Source organism: Tenrec ecaudatus, chromosome 2 (genome assembly GCF_050624435.1).
Source record: "Tenrec ecaudatus isolate mTenEca1 chromosome 2, mTenEca1.hap1, whole genome shotgun sequence".
Taxonomy (NCBI): domain Eukaryota; kingdom Metazoa; phylum Chordata; class Mammalia; order Afrosoricida; family Tenrecidae; genus Tenrec; species Tenrec ecaudatus.
In genome coordinates, this window is record NC_134531.1 from 89,872,431 (window position 1) to 89,896,210 (window position 23,780).

Genomic DNA, 23,780 nt, shown 5'->3' on the forward strand with positions numbered 1-23,780 from the left:
AAATGTGGATTAAATGCCAATAAAACTATTGAAAAATAAAATAGAAAATATGAAAAAAGAGAAAATGATAAACATTTATAAGCACCAGAATTTGTATTTCATGTAGATTTCACCTGGCACATAATATTACCCTTCTATTGACTGTCTTTCGACTAGTTAAAGTGTGAAAACCATAGGCTCTCCATATTTGGCCACTGAGCTATATGTAGATTGTTAACCTACATGAAGAGGCCATTTGTGCTTTGACCCTCAATTTGCTTTTATAAGTTATAATAAATCGTCTCCAGTTTGGTCCAAATATAATTTCTTATTATGATTGAAAATGTCACCCATTGAATATTGATGAAAACAACTAGAATTCTAATTGGGGCTTTATGGGGGTGTTAGTAAGTTATTGTTGTTATTGTTGAAATAAAATGGTATTGGGGGCTTTTAAAAATAAATGACAAAGGTGAATTTTATGATGCACCCACTTTAAATGAGTGAACTAAACACTTTAAATGGGTGATTTTATGTCTATATGAAGCAGAATCCATATTATAGGGTGGAGTAGGGGTTACACATTAGGCTGCTAACCGAAAGGTCAGCAGTTCAAAACCACCAGCCACTCCTCATGGGAAAGATGAGGTTTTTATACTCCTGTGAAGGGTTATAGTCTTGAAAATGCACTGGAGAAATTCCATCTTCTGTCAAAAACAACTAGGTGGTTGATAGTGAGTGACTGAGGAACAGGGAGCTCAATTAAGAAACTGTTAGAGTATTTGTGTGAAGAGATTATATTCAAAATAACAACCAAAAATGATCTGTGCAGGAAACTGAGGGGACAGTGAATTTATGGAAATGGGGGAGCAGCTACTTCAGAAGAGAAGGTGAGAATGGTGGCGTAACGAGGGCGTAATGAAAGTTCCTGAATTCTAAAGGTGGGCGCCGTGCTAACAGGCACACTACTGGGTCAGCGAAGCTAACTTCCACTGTGAGCAAAAGTCCTCCATTTGCCTGGTATGGAAAGAAATGGCAATTGTTCTGAATAAGTCAGCTCCTGAACAGTGCACCCACCACCACCACCACCACTAGCAGCAGCTTCTGGACTCTGGGAGACTGCTTTCTTTCTCTGTCAGTTTCCCTGTCGGACTGGTGCACTGTCTCTGAAAAAGGCCACAGCTTCATTGTAAAGAGAGCCTGCTCCACAGGCTGGAGGACTAGTCAGTTCTCCAAGAAGAGGAAGACTCCAACTGTCGCTTTGGATGACTCAAGCCATCAAAATCTCTTCGTGAATGGCGGCCAATGAGATGCCATTACAATTGAGATGATGTATAGTTACCTGCCACCAGTTAGCCTTCACTTGTTCTCAATGCTCAGAGCTGACTACAGGACTGTGTTTCCATCCGCCAAACAATCCTGGGGCAGGAGCTCTTTGTGACTGAGAGGTAGCATTGTGATGTAATTACTGCTCAGAGAGCCTGCCCACAGGCCCGCTCGGCTGCTTCTCCCTGTACTGGACTGTGTAACACCATGGGTCTCAATGAAACTGAAAACGCAATCAGTCATTTTAAATTCCCCAACTAAGAACAATGCCAAGCACACTAACTTGCGGTTTTTAGTTGCGGGACTACGCTTCGGGAGCAGGCTGCAATGAGACTGCAGTTACATGGCGTGGAATTGCTTCCCGAGCAGACAGCCTATGTGCGACAGAAGGAAACACGGGTCGGTCCTGCATCACCCTCACTGCGATTCTTCTGATTTTTGTAAAACAGAAAAAACTGCTAAATCAAAAAGGAAGCAGAAAATGTTAAAAACTAGAACAAATTTACAATGGATAACAAACAAAACAAAACTAACTGCCATTGAGTCAATGCTGACTCATAGTGGCCCTGTAGGACAGCATAGAAATACCCCTGTAGACTTCTGAGGCTGTAATTGCTTATGAGAATAGAAAGCCCCGTCTGGCTCCCAAGGAGTGGCTAAAGGTTTTGAACAGGAGGTCTTGCATATCACAGCCCAGTGAGTAACTAACTCATCACACAATGTATAAGGGAAATCAAATGGTAAGATAACCTAACTACATCTGCAATAATCCTCTTTCCATTGCACTCTGCATGACAGCAAAGCTGTTCCCATCACCTGACGGTGGTCAGAGAGCACCAGACACTTAATTCCCCAGACACTTAATTCAAGTGTATTTCCCCTGCACTTTCTAAAAAAAATCTCAAACAACTTTAAAATATGACAAAAGGGAAAGCAGATGCTAAGATGCTACATATTAAGCTATGTTTGCCATAATTCACTGCACGACTTGTCTCATGACAAAGCTGTTCATGTCCTTCAACTATGGTCAGAGGGAATTCACCAGTCTTAATCCCTCTGTGGACCCTGCAAATGGGTTTTGGGTTTCCACTATCTACCCATAGCCTTCTACAAATCAGGTATTCATCATTTAAGCTCTGATACCATTCCCTCCACTGGATTTTGATTTTATAATTTGCAATCCTTGGATCACATAGGCTAGTGTACTTCCACCATGTGGGTTCAGATGATGCCTTACTTAGATGGCTGCTTGTTTCAAGACAAGCCTTTAGACCCCATATGCTACTCTTTATGATACTGGGCACCCTCTAGTTTCTTCACCACACCTTGCTGTAGTACCCATATCTTCAGTGATCTCTTCATGCGGTTGAGCATCAAGCAGGATCATGTCTTAAGAACTAATGTTTCTTAGATTAGGGCCAAAATGAAGTGCCAGCACCAAATCCATTCGTATATCTATGTTTCTGGCTCACATTAGAGAAAGCATTGTCATTTTATGACCGAGAATATTATCAATCATCCCCTGGGGCATCACTTCCACTAATCAAATTACAGCCAGTGTGTCAATCCATCTTGTTGAGGGCCTTCCTCTTTTTCACTGCCCTTCTACCCCTCTATTGCAGTGAGGCATGTAAATATTAATATCCTAGACTATTCCTAGGATACTTATTACATAGTAAGTGTATTCAGTATTTACTTTTTCTTTCTGTAAATATGGGGTTTTTTTTAGCTGTTTTTAAAAATCATTTTATTAGGGGCTCATACAACTCTTATCACAATCCATACATACATCAATTGTGTAAAACACATTTGTACATTCATTGCCCTCATCATTTTCAAAACATTTGCTCTCCACTTAAGCCCCTGGCATCAGGTCCTCATTTTCCCCCTCCCTCCCCGCTCCCCCCTTCCTCATGAACCCTTGATAATTTATAAATTTTTATTTTGTCATATCTTGCCCTGTCCAACATCTCCCTTCACCCACTTTTCTGTTATCTGTCTCCCAGGGAGGAGGTCACATGTAGATCCTTGTAATCGGTTCCCCCTTTCCAATCCACCCTCCCTCTACCCTCCCAGTATTGCCACTCACACCACTGGTCCTGAAGGGATCATCCGCCCTGGATTCCCTGTGTTTCTGGTTCCTATCTGTACCAGTGTCCATCCTCTGGTCTAGCCAAACTTGAAAGGTAGAATTGGGATCATGATAGTGGAGGGTGGGGAGGAGGAAGCATTTAGGAACTAGAGGAAAGTTGTATTTTTCATCTTTGCTACATCGCACCCTGTCTGGCTCATCTCCTCCCCGAGACCCCTTTGCAAGGAGATTTCCAGTGGCCGACAAATAGGCTTTGGGTCTCCACTCTGCACTTCCCGCCTCATTCACTATGGTAAGATTTTTTGTTCTGTTGATGCCTAACACCTGATCCCTTCAACGTCTCGGGATCACACAGGCTGGTGTGCTTCTTCCATGTGGACTTTGTTGCTTCTCAGCTAGATGGCTGCTTGTTTACCTTCAAGCCTTTTAGAAATATGGGTGTTTGTTGTTGTTGTTGTCGTTTTGCTGGATTTTTGCCCAGTTATTGAGGATCCTTGGTGACTTAGTGGACTGGAGACATAGTCAGTAATGTGTTGGGCTGCTAACAGCGAGATCAGTAGTTCAAAACCACGAACCTCTCTACCAGAGAAAGGTGAGGCTTTCTACTCTAGTAATGAATTACAGTCTCAGAAGGCAATTCTTTCCTGTCCTATAGGGTTATTATAATTTGGAACAGGCTCAATGGCCATGAGGGTGATTTTGTTTTCTTTTCTTTTCCTTTCTGTTTTCAATCCAGCTTTATCTTAATCCTGATGACTGAACAAAATTCCCCTCTCCCACCACTTCCATATTAAATGAGTCACAAGAGCAAACCTCCGTCTTTGAGTCAATTCCAACTCCCGATGATGGTGACTGTAAATCTTCGAGGGAGCCGATAAAACCTCGTCTTTCTCCTCTGGGGCTGTCGCTAGGTTTAAGCTCCAATTCATCCCCTAGCAGCCAAGCGATTATCTCACGGCTTGCCCACACCAGTTTCCAATCACTTTTCCAAGGCTGATCCAAACAAACAACAAAATAGCAACAAATAAATCATTGCCATCCAGTTGATACCCACTCATTGAAAACAAAATGAAAGCTCGCTGCCATCGAGTCAATGCTGACTCACAGTGACCCGACAGAACAGGGAAGAACTACCCTAGTGAATTTCCCAGAGTGTAACTCTTTCCAGGAATGGAAAAGCCCAATTTTTCTTCTACAGAGGAGCTCCAGTGTTGGAGTGGTTCCAAGTTGGGTTGGGATCTGCATGGTTGGCAGTTTGAAACCACCAGCAGCTCCGCAAGGGAAAGACGGGTTTCTACTCCTTCTCGTAAACAGTGACAGACTTGGACACCCACCGGGGTCACTATGAGTCAGCACTTACTTCTGCCAGTGGGTCTGGTTGGTTTTCTCCCGTGGAGTGGCTGATAGCTTCAAACCACATACCTTGTTGGTCTCAGTGAAAACCATAATCACTGTGCCATCAGGGCCCACTTACAATGACCCTATATAAGGTCTCTGAGGATAAAAATATGTATGCAAGCAGATAGACTCAACTTTGTCTGGAGCAGTGGCAGGTGGGTTTGAACCACCAATCTTGGGGTTGGCTAGCTAATACTTAATTGAAAGCACCACCAGGGCTACTATATTCCATTAAATCTCAAGAGAGAAAGGATAGAGTCGACAGCCCAGATACAGTGACCAACTCACCTCAGTTCTGGGACAGCTGAGAAACCACGGACAAGTAGACTTCCTAATGAATATTCCACCGCAGCCTTTGCACTCAGAGTACAAACTATGTGACCCCTTCAGGGGACCTACTGTGCACACGGTGACTGATGGAATCTCCACAACCCTAAGCCCAGACTGCCTGAATGTCCCTGCTGCCTCTAGTTACCACCACATTGCCTGGGTCCTTGCTCACTGCAGATTAGAAAATAACTGCTGATTACTAAATAAGCACAAGAAAACCTTATAATTTCTAGGCTTTTTGGGTAATCTGACACAGGACAGAAGTTGAGACGAGGATCATCCCCCTGGGTCCCAACAGAGAGCTTCACCACAGGAGGGAAAATTCATTGCCAGGGCATCAATTCCAACTCCCAGTGACATCCAGGACCGGGTAGAACTGCAGGTTCCAAGCCTGTAACAACAGCCTCAGCCTCAGAGCTGCTGATGATTTCAAACTGCCGACCTTCAGGTTAGCAGCCTATTTGTAACCACTACTGCAACCAGGGCTCCTTCCCGTGGAGCAAGGGCCCTCGATGTAGACCTCTAGCTTTTCAAACTGTGAGAAAACAATTTTGTCTTCTTTAAAGCCATGCATTTGTGGTACTTCTGTTACCACAGAACTAAGACACACACTTCATTTTTCCCTTTTGGAAACACATGAAAATATATGTCAGAAGTGTAGGAGAGCTCCCTATTCTAGAATTGTGCAACAGTGTGTGTTTATTTAAGTTCAAGACTAGAGCATCCCTAAACATATAAATCTGAAAAGATGCTGTTCTGATATTGTAACAATAATCAAAATCAGTATTTAATTGCATTCTAAATGTCAACATTTCTAGAACAGAACATTAAAAAGGCCAAAAGGTGTTTATTAAGGCTCTAGAAGGCATATTAAACAACTTAAGGCACATATGTCACCTCACCTTCTCAGAAAATTAAAGCACAGACAACAGTGAATGAATAAACAGGTAGGAACTATATAATAAATAGATGATATTAAGCATATATATTGCTTGTAGATCATAATTTAAGAGGGCCGTGGGCAAGTATTGAGCTTATATGGAACAAAAACTAGGCAATAAAAGTAGTCTGAAGGTTGTTATTATCTATGTAAGGAAAATTCATGCAAAAATATAAAGTCAATCCATAAAGATATTTATTTGAATTGAGATATTTATTCTTTCATTCAAATCCTGACATGCACCCACAGTTCATCCTGAAGAAGAGAGACAAGTTGTCCAAATCCTCTTTCCTGATAGTCTCAGATGTCAACAAACCCTATGGGGAAACAACATAAGATGTTTCCTGAAAATATCCTTGACTTTGCTGGTTCATTTTTGTTGTTTGTTTAGTGGAAATTTTCTTCTTCTTCTTCTTCTTCTTCTTCTTCTTCTTCTTCTTCTTCTTCTTCTTCTTCTTCTTCTTCTTCTTTTTCCTTCTTCTTCTTCTTCTTCTTCTTCTTCTTCTTCTTCTTCTTCTTCTTTCTCTCTCTCTCTCTCTCTCTCTCTCTCTCTCTCTCTCTCTCTCTCTCTCTCTCTCTCTCTCTCTCTCTCTATCCCCCTCTTTGTATTTCTCTATGTAATATTTAGTGTTTGGTATTCCTATTGGCATAGTGGTTAAGTTCTAGGGTACTAATTGAAAGGTGGATGATTTGAATTCATCAGCCACTCCACAAAAGAGCAATGTCACAGTCTACCTCTGTGACAAGTACAGGCTTGGAAGCTCTAAGAGCCCTGTCCTACAGGGGTCACTAGTAATTGGAACCATGTCAGTGGTGGTAGGCTTGGAATTAAGGAGGTCTGGTGGTGGTGCCCATTAAGTGTCCGACTGCTAACTACAATTGTTATTGGTTCAAGCACACCAGCCACTCCCTGGAAGAAAGCTTGACGATGAATCAGAATCAATTCATTGGCAGTGGGCTTGAGTTTTTTGTTTTGTTTTAGTTTTATTATGCAAAGATCCTAGGTTTAGCAAAAGAACTGAAGACAACTTCAAGCATCAAGTTGCAACATAAAAACAAACGTTCAGCAAGCTAAGTTGTGTCATCTGCATATCACAGGCTGTTAATGAGACTTCTGATCCTGATGCTGCATTCTTCTTCCTACAGTCTAGTTTCTGGGATTATTTCTCAATGTACAGATTGATTAAGTTTGGTGAAAGGATATAACAACGATGTACACTTTTCCTCATTTTAAAGCACATGGGAGTCCTTTGCTCTGTTCAAACAATTACCTTTTGACCTTTGTACTGGTTCTGCAGGAGTGCAATGAAGTGCTTTGGAAATCCCACTCATTTAGGTTATCCATAACTGATTATGATCTGCAAAGTCACATGTTTTGTGTAGACAATAAAACAGCTATTTATATTAATCTAATGCTGATATAATGAATATACCACATGTGTGTGGCTTAGACAAACAGATACTTATGTTTTCCTATTTTGTTGTTATTGTTAGGTCCTGACTCTCGGTGCCCATGTACAACAGAAAGAAACAGTACCCTGTCCTGCACAATTGTCCTCATGTGTGAGCCCATAGCTGAAGCTGCTGTGTCAATCCCTCTTGTGGAGGGCGTCCTCCTTTTCACTGTGCCTTTACTTTGGCTAATATGATACTCCCCTCCAGGAACTAGTCTCTCCTAACAACATGTCCAAAGTACAGGAGAAGTCTTGCCATCCTCGCCTTTAAGGACTTTTCTGACTGTATTTCTTACAATTCGTGTGTTCTTTTGGCAGCCCCTGGTATTTTCAATATTCTTTACATCATTACTTTCTACATGTATGATTTCATCCTCCAGCTTGTCAGGTCTTCCGTCATTCATTCTCAAGTCATCAAACCTCTTCTTGAGATGTTCTTAACATTCAGGTGCAATAGACTCAAGGTCATACTTGCCTCTTTTCCACTTCTTTTAATTTTATTGAGCTTCAACCTGAACTTACCTATGAGCAATTGATGAGTTGTTCTAAAATCAGCCCCTGGCCTGGTTTTAGCTGATGATATTAAACTTCCGATTGTCTGTTCCCATCGATGTAGTCAATTTGATTTGGGAGTATCTGGAGACATATTTTGTGTTGCAGGAAAAAAAAGAAGTATTTAATATGAACAGGTCATTGGTCTTGCAATACTCAATCATGCAATCTCAGCCTTTGTTTCTAACATCAAGGCCATATTTTCATACTACTATTGCTCCCCACCCCCAACTTTTGCATTCCAATTGCCAATATTTATTAATGCGTCTTGATGGCATGTTGGATCAATTTCAGACTGAAAAATAAGGTAAATTCTTCAATTCCTGCATCACTAGGTTTTACGGTTGGTGCATAAATTTGAGTAATCCTTGTACTCACTGGATTTCTTTGTGCGTGAATAAACTTTATCCTATCACAGACAGTGTTGTACTTCAATATAGAGCTTGAAATGTCCTTTTAGGTGTTGAATGTGATGCCATTCCTCTCGAATCTGCCATCCCTGGTATAGTAAATCACACAGTTTTCTTACTCAATATGGTCATTGTAAGTCTATTTTAGCTCATTAACACCTATGGTATCCATCTTTATTTATTCTATTTTGTTTTTTGAAAATTTCCAATATTCATACTTTCATACTTTGTACATTCAAAGTTCTAATTATTAATTTATCTTTGCAATTTTTTCTTCTCATTTGGAACCACCCCCATTAGCCTATAAAGGTCCTGAAGCTTTCGCCCCCGCAGGTTTTATTCCAACCGCATCACTATGGTTACCTCTGCTTTTTGAAGGCAGCTCCGCTCACTCATGTTTTGAGTGACTTCAGACCTGAGGGGCTCATCTTCTGGCACCGGCTCTGAAAAAGTTCTGCTTCCCTCATGAGTTTTTTTCAGAATCTGACAATGCTTTGAAGCTGGTCACAAGGTTTTCAGTGACTAATTCTTCTGAAGTGGCCAGCCTGTTCCTTCCCTGCAGTCTGTCCTTCGTCTGGAAGCTCTGCCGACACGTGCTTACGTTGGGTGACCCTGCTGGCATTTGAAATACCTGTGGCATAACTTGTAGCATCACAGCAAGACACAAGGCACCACAGTCTGACATTTTGGTAATTCTCACCATAGTTCAAGCTTTTTCATAATGCTTCCACACACTTACTAGGCTCTACTATATAATAAATGTATCTTTTATGCATAATAAGACTAAAACACCGAACTGCATTGAGCCAATGACAACTCATAGTGACCCTATAGGACAGGGTAGAACTGGCCCTGTGAGTTTCTGAGACTGTAACTCATTATGGAGTAGAAAGCCCTGTCTGTCTCCCAAGGGGAACCTGGAGGTTTCAAACTCCCAAACTTGTGAATCTCAGCAGAATGCATAGCCTCTACCCCATCTGGACTTTATGCATAATAAGAATGTTGAACTGCATATGACTCATTTAATTGTCATATCAGCTTTATATGCTCTATTCTGGAACTAAACATGCGATATCTCTGAGGTACGTCCCAATTACTTGTTCATATCAAGCCCAAGCTAGAGATTTCTGAACCTCAGGTAGATGGATGAGTCAAGGTTCTAGTTTCCATCCAGAGCCCCAGGTTTTAACGAACTGCTACTTTGTAGAGAGAAACGGCGTTTCATAGTCCCCGCTTGCAAGTATCACTCCCCAAACCGATGTACAGAATCTAACTCGGAGTGGTGGTGGGGGGCGGGTGTTCGAGGTTGGAGCAGAGTGGAAAAGGTCTAGTATTTGAAACGTCCGCAGCTCCAAGGGAGAGAGATGCACTACTCCCCTCAAAGAGTTAGCCTCCGGCTCCCAGCGACAGCTCTATTCTCTCCGGGAGGGTCGCCATGAGTTGGGGTCAACTTGATGAGAGGGTGTTGTAGCATCTTGACTGGGAGCTCCCCACTACGTCTTTCCCTCATAGAGCCTGTGGAGCGGAACTGCCAACATTTCAGTCAGGAAACGATGAGCTCTTTATTGTACCCCCAGGGATCCCTCTGCCACTGCCTTTGATTCCCAGAGCTGTGCAGTGAATGACAGACCACCTTAGCACTCAGATCCCCGGTACAGTCATCCATCCAACAGAGAATTTAAAAGACTCAGAGAAGAACCAGATGGTTAATGGCAATCAGGTCTCTGTAGAAGTGCTCAGAGTTTTGCTTGTTCCACAGGTTTGAAGATAGCCTGGGAAAACTTAATAATGACATGAAAATGTAATAGAAATGTGGTAGTTCCATAATCTGGTGTCAATTTGAGGACTGAGAGTGTAGGGGTGGAGTCTAGTCTGTCAATCAGGTCATACATAGCCAATGATGCCTCTGTGTGGGCATGACCTTCTCCTGGGATTTCCTGCTGGAAGTGGGAGAGACTCTTCTCACTCCCTGGAAGCCACTTTGACCTCCCCAGATGCAACAGGCCTCTGGAGCCAGAGAAGCCACGTAGACACCCCTGTCAGTGCTGTGAGATACTTACAACACCACTGTGTCCACAGGACGTCCAACCCACTGGCCTGTGAGCCTCCTGCATTTGGCACCATTGCCTGTATTTCCTGAGTCTGAAGAGGACTTCATAGATTGCTATCGGACATATGGTCTAATAGTCGACTTATGGACTTGATCTGGACTGGGCTGGGACTGTCTCTCAATATTCAATTGCTCTTGTACATAAAGCCCTTTCCTATACTCATATGAGTGTTTATGAATTTGTTTCTCTAGTCTATCCGCACTAACACAAAAAATTCTATTTTATATATAAATTGAAAACATAACAGAGCTATAACTGCCACTGACACTGTCTTGATTCCAACTCATAGTGACCCTCCCAGGCAGAGAAGAACCCATCCTTAAAGCGGTCCATCTTCACAGGAGCTGGTACATCTTCACTTTGTTGTCCCTTGCAACAGCTGGGGAATTTGAACAGCCCAACACATAACCTTATTACACCATCAGGGCCAAGGAAATCCTGAATAAATTAGGCTGCTCTGGAGTTGAGTTACAAATGCAACTTTTATGCTTATATTGCAAAAATAAAATATTTCAGTTACAACTACATACTTAACGTCCTTTGATTATAACATAAAATCAATTATGTCCAACACAATTTACAGGTCAGAGAAAACACTGAATAATTAAATTTACTGGATTTTTTATTGATATTAGCTCACAAATTTCTATTGATTTATATTGATATTAGCTCACAACATTTTTAAACAAGAGCTTTAAGAAAGCTCATTAATAATAGGGTGTTGGAACAATTAAAAGTAGATTGCCAAGAATATTGATACGCAGTTGAGTCGAGAGGACATGTGAATACAAATAACTTTTTCACTCTAATCTGGATATTCTTTAACATCTCAGAAGGTTGATAAGAATTTTTCAGGGGCCTGTGGATTAAGAATTCTCACTTACACATTAGAAGAAAAGTTAAAAGAATGCTTGAACCATGTTTTCATGACTCTCAAAATGTTTGCTCTCTTTAAAGGAATTGTCACCTTCCACTAGAGTCGTGGGTAGAGAGAGTGAAGCAAGAGGAAATCTATAAAAGTCTCACCATATGTATATGTAGTATAGTCACTAATTAAGTCACTATATTTTAGGACACCCATGGAAATATAAGGATGCGGTGGCTCTGTTGCTCAAGCATTGGGCTACTAACCACAACATTGGCAATTCAAACTCACCAGCTGGGCAAGATGAGGTTGTCTACTCCCATAAAAGTTTGCAGTACCAGCAACCCTATGTAGGAGCTCTCTGAGTCAAAATAGACTGGATGGCAGTGTGTGTCTGGGTTGTGTGAGGTTTTTCATGGGAACCCTATGTGACAGCCTGGCAATATGGTAGAAAATAAGATAAATACAGTTCCTCACTTGATGGGGTTTTAGATGTTTCAGCAGAGGAGACATATATAAAACAATGAACTCCCAAATTAATTCATTTGAATCATGACAAGTACGAGAATGAAGTACAGACTAGTGGGATGGAATATATCAAGAAAGTGCTTTGGTTTGGGATGCCAGGTAATGGCTCTACTCCAAGCCACTTTGAGCAGAGCCCTGAAGGATGGATTGAAATTAGCTAAGAGAAAGCCTGGGCAGGAGACCGGAGAGTGGAGATATGCTTCACGCAAGTGCTGAGACCCAGAGAGAGAGGGCCATTGTAGCTGGAGTCCAGCTAGACTCCAGAAGTAGATGGGGGTGGAGGTGGGGGGAGGGCAGGGGTGGTGGTCAGATTATATAGAACCTCTTAGGCCATGATAAGAGTTTGGTCATTGTTCTAACAGCTATCACAGGACTTAGAAGAGAGTTAAATGACTGAGTTTATGTTTAAAAAATGAAACGGAATCTGGCTGCATTTTGAAGAATAATTTGGAGGAGACAAGAGTTGTTTGGGGGAGAAAATCCTATCATAGTAGTCCAGAGTGAGAGATGGTAGCAGCTCAGAGAATCATAGAATTAATGGACTTGAAGGGATTGGGGGAATCATCAGTTGTTCATTACCATCACTTGTGAAAAGTAAAATCCAGCAGTTATCGACCACAATCCGGTTTGAATGTGCCCAGTGGTCCTGGAGATGCCCCTCTTCACTTCCTCCCTTCTTGGCAGAGAGTCAATAGTTGGAGGGGAAGAAGGAAAGGTTTTCTTGTCAGAGTCTTCATGGAGTCACCTGGGGATCTTTGGACCACCATCTTGCCAATGATTGATTCTATAGGACAGAGTAGACTGGTTTCCAAAGCTGTAAATCTTTATGGAAGCAGACTGTCACAGCTTGGTTTTTTCCAGTGGACAAAGTTCTGTTGCGTCTAAACAGTGAACTTTGCGGCTCGCGGCCCGGTGTTTAACCATAGAACCGCCTTGACTACTGGAGACCGTCTAGTCCAAGGGTCTCTGGATGGGTCCAGCAAAACCCAGAGTTTATGGGACGTCCTGAGGGGTGGAAGCCCTGTGGGAAATAGGAAAAGGGGATCGACAACTGGAGGAGGATCTGTTGGAAAGATATTGTAACCTTGTGGGTCCATCCCAAACTCAACCAGATTGAGGGCAGTCTCCTCTCACTTAATGTATACATTGGAGCTTTGTTTGACAAAACAAAGTGGGAACATTTAGACCAAGAGAAATTGTGACTTATTCAAATACCCATCTCTAGCAGAGCTGAGCTAGAACTGAGGCTGTCTCCTTTAGTGAGTCCCTATTAAGCTTGTCTTTCCCATTCACATACACATATAGGGAGAGAAATATGCCAAAATGCCTCTAAGGCCAGTGTGTGTGTGTGTGTGTGTGTGTGTGTGTGTGTGTGTGTGTGTGTGTGTGTCTATCAGATGGATTTTAAACAACTCAGCCCTGTAGAGTCATAGAAATCACCAAAGTTTAAGGTATTTTTAGTTCAACCCTCACCACATACTGAAGGTTTTGGTGCCATGAAGAAGTCAGTCTTCTGTACGGCCTCTAGCATTTCAATTTCATAACAAATCTAGATCCTTTTTCCTCTTCTGCAATTCGTGCTCCCAGTTCAATGAAGAGCATCTAGTTTTTCAAGGCTCCGTTCGCTCACTCGAACAGATGGGATCAGAGAACAGGGTAGCTCTTTAAAGAAAGCACTCAGTGTTATTGCTGTTGACCAACCAGGTCTTTCTCTGAGAAGTCGGTGACCTTAACAAGTGGACTATTTAAAGTCCGTGCACACCCAGTGCCTCCGTTATCTAGTGCTGCGATCCCCACAACACACTACGTGATGACTTAACACAGAGAAATGTCTTACTGCACAGCTCAGGGAGTTAGACGTTCCAGCGCAGAATACCTGCTCTAAAGTCACACTCTCTCTCCTTGTCAGCTCTGCAGAAAGGCTCTTGTCTTCTGGCAGCCTCTGCCGGCCAGCATCCCTCAGAGATTTCTATGTACTCACCTTCATATTCCTCTGGATCAAAGGCTTCGAAGAGAAGCCCCAGGGGTGCAGGAAGCACTGCACCCCGGACTCTTTATTCTTCTCTCTCTTTGCTTCATTCTCCTTTTGTCTCTTGAAAAGTAGCAGGTATTGCAGGCCATCCTCCAGGGAAACTCCCCTTACATCTGCACAGGGCTGAGACAGGATTAGGGTCGTGCATCACCCGGTTGTGGTGGTCGTACTTCATCCTGCTGTTGGTGCATCACATCATGGGGATTGTCTTCTGATCGCCTCATTACATCATTACATAACTGAGAATCATGGCCTCACCAAATTGACATCTATTCTGAGGAGGACACAATGGAATCCATGACACCATCTCTGACAAGACGCAGCAGCAGCAGAAGCGCTCTCGAGCCTGCCAGGGATCTCGAAGGTGCTGCAGGCCTGGACAGCACTTTGCTCTGTTGTACGCACGTGGGATTGCTCTGAGCCAGAGCCCACTAAGCAGCTCCTAACAACCACAATCCAGTTTTGATGTGTTCACGTGGCCCTTGAGATTTCCCTCCTTTCCTTCTTGGCAGGATGGCCAGTTGTTGGAGAGGAAGAGGGAAAGGCGATGGAAAAGGAGCCTCCTTCCTTGGAAGCAAAGAGAGGAGGGAGACCAAGCAAAGAGCGGGAGGAGAGGAATATTCAGCCACGAAGAGAGCAGACGTTCCGACTCATCCTCTAACATAGTGGATCTTGAACATACTATGCTACATGAACTATTTCAGATACAAAAGGACTAATGGTACACCATTCCACTTACAGGAACTACATAGAACAAGCAAAAGCATACAGACAAAAGTAGATTTGGAGCTACCAGGAGTTGGGGTGGCCAGGAGGCCCCATGTGGCACAAAGATTAAGTACTCTGCATAGGTTCGCGATTACCCCAGAAAATAGGTCTGGTGATCTGCGTGCACATGGTCATGGCTTTACAACCAATCCGGAACTTGGATCTGCTCAGATCCACAGCGCTGCCGGAGTCAAGATGGACTTGAAGCCAACAACCATCCCAGGGCTTTCAGGGAGGGAAGCTGGGAAGTGATTGCCTACAAAGGTACAATTTTGGTCAGATATAATGAAAAACTTTAGAAATACACAGCATTGATGGTTGCATAATACCATGTATATTATCAATGTCACTGAATTGCACACTTAACTTTAGCCAAAACACTAAGTTGTTTGCTAGGTATATTTTATACAATGAGGAAAGTAGATATAGAAGTGTATTAAGGGATCGAGGAAATGGAGAAAAAAAATACTAGGTTGAGATTAGCTAGCTAGAAGGAGATGTCTCTGGGTGGTGTCCACGTGGGGGTTCTGCTCTGCCTTACGGGGTCGCTATGTGTAGGAATCGATTTGACGGCAGTGGGTTTAATTTCTGATGGTATAAACCACTGCTAACCAAGAGCCTGCAGGTGTGAGTCCATCTAGCAGTGCCTCACGGGAGGATGATCTGGCTCTCTACGCTGAGAAATGGACTACACAGCAATTGATATAAAGCACTAATGATAATTTTTAAAAGCATATAACACTCTCCAGATTAAAGGAAAACTTTTTTAAAAAGTCAAAAATGAGAAAGAAGATGCCTTCACAATTATGATAGTTTATAAGGACCCAATTTTCTCGCCACCCCCCAAAAAACACTCCAGTATTTTTAGAGTCTCCCCACCCTACCCCGGCTCCTTCCACAATCATTTTGCTGAATCTGTAGTTTGGGTTTTTGTTTGTTCCTTTGTTTCAACACCGATGTTACCTACCTACTCCAAGCCTCCTGGTCTCATCACAACTGAGTATGTAATCTCATTATCAAATGTCTCTGCTCTGCAGTGAGTCACCACCCACACTCACTGCCTTCCTTCTCACCTGCTGACCATCACGCACACACATCCCTCTTATCTGATGAGCTTCTCCCTCTGTCCCACGGAGCCGGTGCCTCTCAAATTTAAATAGATATATTCCTGGGACATACAATTTTTATATCAGGGATTATCACACAAAGACACCTCTTGCTACGATATTTATTTAACTGAAGACGTGGAAAGAGGAGACTTAGTAACTGAGAAGCAACTTTTTTGTCTCAAAATCATTGTAGCTCTCTATTAAAGAGGAAATAATTACATTCACCTTTTTTTTAAGGTGAGCTCTCAACAAAATGTTATGTCTTCAAGTTCTCAATCTTGGTTGCGTTATGAACTTGATAAGATGCTGCTGACTAACCTGATCATTTTGCATTCAACAAGTACAAAAGTACAAGTTTAAACAATGAGACCAGTTTATGAAAGAAAAATGCCCAACAGGCGCAGTGTGTCACCTCCATTTTCTATCTAATTCTAACTGCATCTCAAGCACCACTGATTTCAAGGGGCTAGATGGGAGCCAAAAGAAAGCAATTTCATATTCAAGTAAATGTATCTTCTGTAGATCTTCAAAATCTTCAGCAAAGTAAATAACCTCCAGAACTCGGTTCATAATAGGTTCCTCTTAGGCAGACTGGCTCTAACCAGTTCTTGGGCAATGTGCTCACAGGCAGGGATTGCCCAACTTACTTCAGAAGACAAGAAAGTCCGTAGGGTAGCTGAGGTCATGTCAGTGAGTGTGCGTCCTCGCATATTTCTACAGAAAACGAATCCACAAAAAAATAGCGCACACCTACTCGTTACTAGGATTTAGATACTACCTCTAAAGTGCTGATGGCATTCTCCTGAAAAACATAGCAGTAAACGATGTGGTTCATGCTCTTCCTGTTGGCAGGGTGAACATTGTCTCCATGCGTTTGGTTACATAGGTAGGCTGCTGCCCACACAGTAGACTTTGCGGGGAGCCAAACCGTTCTGCCTGTTGGAAACTATTTTCCCTTTTGATTTCTCAGAACACAGCCTTCCTCCTGTGCCCGCCTTTCATTCTGCCATTAGTCATCATGAGTGAGGCAACAAATACACACACTATCTCTATAAAGTCACCACTGAAATGCACACTAGGTGATCTGGGAAATGCCTTGGACTATTTTGCATTAATGCAATAAAACAGATTAGCTCATTGACATAAGTTAGTTTACTTAGATTGATTATCAGCTGGCAAATAGTACGTGTGGTTTTTTTGACATGTGTGTGGCATAAAACGGTAAGTTTGGGAAATAAGAACTGGCATGTGAGTTTCATAGTCTATTGTTCAAAAGAATCAGAAGACCCTGCTGGTGCCCAACAGAGGGCATCCTAAAAACCAGGACATGGTGACCAGCTATAATAATTATGGAGATAAATTTATTAAACCTAACATTTTTTTCTTCATGCTTTTGTTAAACCAGCTCTGATTCCCACAAAGTTAACTGGACAGTGTCAAAATACACCACTTGTTATTACAGTAGCTAAGAGAGAAACTTATTTCTGAATTCTGTAAAGTGCCAAAATAAGATGATAAAGTAATATAATAGCTAAAAAAGACCTTTTTGTCAGTAATGAAGTGGTGGAAAAGGCTAATGCACTTCACCACCAGACCAAAAGTTGGTGGTTCAAGTCCACCCCGAGATTTATTGAAGGAAAGGACTGGTGTTTTGCTTCTAAAATCTCAGGCATTAGAAACTCCATGGAGCCAGGAAAGGGAGAGAGGGACCAAACCTCAACCTGGTGCACCAAGACTTGAGGGCACCATACTGGCATGAAGCAGGGAACTAACAGAAAGTTGTGTGGGGTCATCCGCAATCCCAGCTACTATGACCCCTTCCCAAGAAGATTGCACTACAGAAGCCAGCACTGAAGATACAGTGTGGGAAGAGTGGCAGGTCTGCCCAGACCACACAGGAGCAAACTCAGAGGGACAGATAGAGAGAGAGAGAGGACTGCATCCTGGCCCACCAAGCCAGGGATGATATACCTGCTCAGAGCAGCCAAGGCACAGAGAGCACCATAGGACCAGGCCCACCACAAGACATAATGTCCCCTCACTGACCCACAGCGCTGTAGGGGACTACACTGGGGACAGTGTGGCAATTGTGCCTTGTCTGGTCCCCCCACACTGGGGTGAAACACGAAGGAAGTGCAACAGAGGAGCAAAGCAACGAAGGTCCCGAGGAATCCCCAAAATAGACTTCCGACTCAGTGGGCAGGGCTTGGCACCTCATCAGACTCATTTGGAAAACATACATAAGGGTCAGCAAACAAACCTGGAACTATTTTTGGCCCTTTTAAATTCTCTTCTTTTTTCCTTATGTCTATCTATATAAGATAGGCAAGATAAACAATCCCGAGGAGAAAACAATGGGACCAATGGTTCTGAGAGGACAGGGGAGAGATAGAGATGGGGGGAGGTGAGGGGGCAGCCAACAAACCCAGGGACAAGGTAGCAACAAGAGATCTAAAAATCAGTGGTAAGGAGAGTATAGAAGGCCTGGTGGGGTTTGATCAAGGGCAATGTAGCTGAGAGTAATTACTGAGAGCTGAATGAAGGTGGAACATGATAGTGGGATAGGAGAAAGTAACATGAAATAGAGCAAAGAATTAGAAGGAAAAAGACATTCATAGAGGTATAAATATAGGCATGTACACACGTAAATATATTAACATATGATGATAGGGATATAGGCCTATCTATGTATTTGTATGTTAATTATTAAGGAAGCAGATGGACATTGGGCCTCTACTTAGTACTCCCTCAACACCAGAGCACGTTGGTCTAATAGCCTTGCCTTCTGTAATGCTCACCTTCTCAACACAATCGCTGAAGACAAAATGAGTGCACAAGCAAATGTGGTGAAGACAGCTGCTGATGGTGCCCAGTTATTAAAAGATATAGCATGTGGGGTCTTAAAGGTTTGAAGTTAAACAGGCAGCCTTCTAGCAGGGAAGCAACAGTGCTCACATGGAAGAAGCAAACCAGCCTGGGTGATCACAAGGTGTCCACAGGATCAGGTGTCAGGAATCAGAAGACCCAAAACAATCATACCAATGTGAACGAGTGGGGTTGGAGTGGAGACCCAAAACCCATCTGTAGACAATTAGACATCCCCTCACAAAAGGGTCACAAGGAAGGGACAAGTCCGTCAGAGTGCAGTACAGCACCAGCAAAACACACAACATTCCTTTAGTTCTTTCATGCTTCCTCACCACCACTATCAGGACCGCAACTCTACCTTATAAATCCTGCTAGACCGGAGCATGTACACTGGTACAGGTAAGAGCTCTGAACACACGGAATCCAGGCCAGATAACACCCCAGGAACAGTAATGGGAGTAGAGATACCATGAGGGTAGGGAGAAGGTGGGGGGGATAAGAGGGAGAACAGAGAAACTAATCTCAAGGATTGTGTATAACTCCCGTGGCCCACCCCCAGTGGGACAAACAACAGAAACATGAGTGAAGGGAGACAGCAGAGGATGTAAGATATGAAAACAATATAATAATTTGTAATTTATCAGTGGTTCACAAGAGTGGGTAGGGAATAAAAGAGAGCTGATCCATAGGACTCAAGTAGAAAGAAAATGTTTTGAAAACTATGATGGCAATCAATATATGTACAAATGTGCTTCACACAATTGATGTGTGGATTATTACAAGAGCTGGAAGATTCCCCCAATAGAACGATTTATTAAAAAGAAAAGAAAGAAAAAACACCTCTGTGGAACACAATTCTTCTGTGACAAGCATGGGTCACCATGAATTGAAATTAACACATTGACAGTTGGATCCCCGCACCCACCCTGTAGGTAACAGAAAAACAGCCAGGGGTTACAGAGACCCACTGAGCAGGCACGAAGAAGACCATAGGGACTGAAAAGCAAAGCAATGAAGAGAGTCAAATGGCTTCTTAGGTGGCATTTTTCAGGAGCCATAGTACCACAGAGGTTAAGTGCTTAGCTTCACTCATCAACCGCTTCTCAAGACAGGGATGTGGCCATCTGTTCCTGTAAAGATGTACTGCCTGGGAAGTCCTAAAAGGAAGTTCTACTCTGTCTTTCAGTGGAATCACTCCACAGCTCGAATATCCATCAAACTCTTTTTGTCCATGTGACTGGTTTGCTCTTCAAAACAATCAACTCACGGCCCTCAATTAAGAGCGACCCTATAGGACAGGGTAGAACCCCCACTGTGGGTTTGCAAGACTATAACCCTTACAGAAGTGGAACCCTTCATCTTTCTTCCTCAGAGCCGCTGGTGGTTTTGAACTGCTGACTTCATGGTTGGCAACTCTATGAGTAATCCACTGTGCCAGCAGGGTTCCTTCACCAGTTTGCTCACATATCTGCAAAGTCTTTAGCAAAATGAGAGAGACCATGCACATTTTCTGTGTGTAAGCACACCTCATCCACAGAGCACATTGACCTGTTCCTGATGAAGCTCATGGAATTCACTTGAGCTTTATCGGTATATTTAAAGGAGTGTATACTTAAGCTTGTATGTCAAGTTGACTGGGACATGATGGCCATTATGTAAGATATAATCAACTCTTGTGTGTGATCTGATGTGATTAGTTAATTAGCTGTAAGGGGAGTTTCCTTAGGAGTACAGGCTAAATGAAATATAAAATAAGATACAAATACACCTGTCAAAGCTAGATTGCATCCAGCTTGTCGCTATTTGACTTCTCACTCTTGGAATTCACTAGTCTGTATACAGCCTGTGAGCCAGCAGCTTGTTGTCTTACCTACTTACGTCTTATCATCAGCTTCTGCAGCTTATAAATAAACAGGCATCTGTCGAACTTCATGATCTTGCATTTTCAAATCCTGCAAGTATGTAAGTCAGAAGCAATCTCCAGTCTGATTCATGTGCTTAGTATTTGCTAGACTTGGAAACTGCTTTAGCCATGTCTTTAAGATCAATCATTCAATCAATTTCTCTTTCAATCTCTCTCACACATGCACACACTTGAGGGGCCTTCAAAACAGTTTGTGGGAAAGTAACCTGAATGATCATGTAATTTTCCATAACCTTTTTGACACACCCCACCCCACTCCCATGTGTCCTCGTGTGTGTGTGCATGTGTGCGTGTCTTACTGGTGTTACTTCTCTAGAAAACCTAAGGCAGTGTCCTTACAATATACCAAGAAATAGGAAATGAGATTTGAAAATTTATTAAAACAAAATTAATCATCCTAACTCTCCTTATTATGTAGAGCTAAATGTGAGTATATAACATAAGTTAATACAACTAATAACTATTTTCCTCGTCCCCCTCAACAAATCATTAACATAAATTTTTCTTTAATAATAGTCCAATTTTGTTACACAAACCAACATGTTAAATTTTTATGCAAAAAGAGGATACAGAGAGTCTAGAGCTGGACCATTCCCTGTGAGCATACTCATTGCAACTTTTCTTGTCCAGTTTCCCCAGGCATACTGTAAGTTTCCCAGGAATGGAGAACCTGAGTCCTTGGATTTGGTGAATGCTCAAGGGCATCGCGCTTGGTAAGGTACAAAGAGGAAGACTCTCAAGAAGGTGAATTGACACGGTAACTGCAGCAGGAGAGCAAGTGTGAGGCGGTGCCGAGCCAGTCAGTGTTTCATTCCCTGGTACACAGTGGGGCCATGAGTCCGAGCCAGCAGGACGACGCTGAAAAACAGTAAATATTGTTTGTAAATAACAAATGTCAGTGATATACAGAAATAAACTCTGAAAAGTCCAATAGTCAGGTGGCAAGAGTCCAAAAATATAAACTCAAGAATGGTGCCGCATGCCATTATACATGGACATGGGAAGGTACGCTCAAGAGCTTGTATGTGCAGGATCCAAAGCAAGTTAGTGTCAGGTTGACTATAGTCATTGCGAAGGGACTCACTTGAGCCAGGTAGAGGTCAAGTCTTAATATAGCAAGTTACTAAGTCAAATATTTAGATACTTCTAGAGGGGGAAGCTTCCAAATGTAGGTAAATGGGGAGGGAAGTTTGGTTTTATAAGTGAGCCAAACCGTAGAAATAGCCCTGTTACTAAGGTGTTATTGACCCATTTAATAGATGAGGAAACAGAAGCTAAGAGAGAAAAGGCAGTGTCTCCAAGGTCACACGGCAAACTGAAAAACCCGATTTTGAATTAAAAATAGAACCTTCTTAAATCCAAGGCCCACCACCCCTCTGTATGTCAGCCTGTGGTGGCTTGCAGGTTGCTAGGATACTGGAAGTGATGCTACCAGTGGCGTCAACACCAGCAGGACCACCCTGGGTTTCAGCAGAGCTTCCAGATAAGAAGGCCAATTAGGGAAAAGGACTGATCATGTCTATCTGATTATTTGCCAATGAAAACCCTGGGGTCACTATATAACAGTGCTTGTGTAATGCTGAAAGGTATGTTCCTAGATTAGAAGATACTCAGAGTGACCACAAGAATGAAGTCAAGCAGACCAAACGATGGTGCCGGGACGCAGGACAGGCAAGGTTTCCTTCTGCTGAACGTGAGTCAGAGCACACTGGCTGGGAGGGGGGTGTGGAAACAACGTGTACTTTCCCAAGCAATCTGAAGCCTGATTATTGTTATTGTTACTGACCCTATGTCCCCAGGACATGCTGTATTCAGAGCACAGATCCAAAGGCAAAGTTCCCTCTTTGTCTTACTTCCACTTGTACCTCTAGAAAGGCAGCTGTTGGAACTGGTCAGATTCGTTTTGTGAGTGATTTTAAATCTTTCTACTCCTCGGAGCTCGAGATTCGAGTTCCTTCAAGCAGCCCTGAAGTGAGGCCTAAGAGGGGGAGGAACCCAACTATGAACAGCAGCTCTCAACCTTGGCAGAATATTGGAATTTCTAGTGTTTTCAAAATATTAATACCTGAATTTTACCACACCAAAAATACACTTTAATGGAGCTGAGGTGTGTGGCCTGAGCACCGGGACTTCGAACAGCCCGGTTCCGAGATTTCCGTGGATCATCCCAGGGAGGACGACGGCTACGAGTAGGCATCGGGAGACGTCAGCTGCTGGCAGGGCAGGGCTGTGGTGCCAACTTGTATAGTCTAAAGTAGTAGGAAAAATACTAGAGAACTTGTGAGTTCCTCTCACTCTCTCTTTTTCCTGACAAGTGGACCATAACCAACTCTATGGTTTTCCAGTTCAACCTCTCAGAAAATATTCCAGAAGTAAACAGGTGTGCGATTGACCTTGAAAATCGAGGTTTTCTGTTGATAGAGTCGCGTTGCAGCTGTGTGTGACCAGAAGCAAAGTGTGAGAACCGGCTCTCTGCAACTGCTCCTTACCCTGTGCGCGTGAAAGCCGTTGCAGCACCCCACCATGGTACGCGACCCCCATGAAAAAAAACGCAACCACTTGCATTCGTGCCATGAGTAGTTTCGGAACCCGAGCAGGGAGTGAGGTGTCTCAAACAACTTGTACTTTTCCAAACCAATCGCATACCTGGTTCTCATGATTGTCAATGACCCTGATGTCCCAGGCTATGCGTGTGTCATTTCTAAATGTCCAATATGCTGGGGTTAAATGCAGAACATGGAACTGGTTTAGTTTACTTATGTAAGCAACACACTTAATAGAGCAAATAGCACAGCCGAGGGGCCCACTCCTAACCTCCATTGTAAGAGCCATTGACGACCCCTAACAGACAACAATTAAAAACAAAGCAAGTTCCTATTTGTCTAGGGCTGGGGTCCTCAAGCTTTTAAACAGAGGGCCAGTTCACTGTCCATCAGACCCATTGGAGGGCCGGACTATAGTTTTTAAAAACAAAACTATGAACAAATTCCTATGCACACTGCACGTATCTTCTTTTGAAGTTAAAAAAAGGGGGAGCAGAAGCAACCGGAGGGCCGTTGTTTGAGGACCTCTGTTCTAGGGTGATTGTATATTC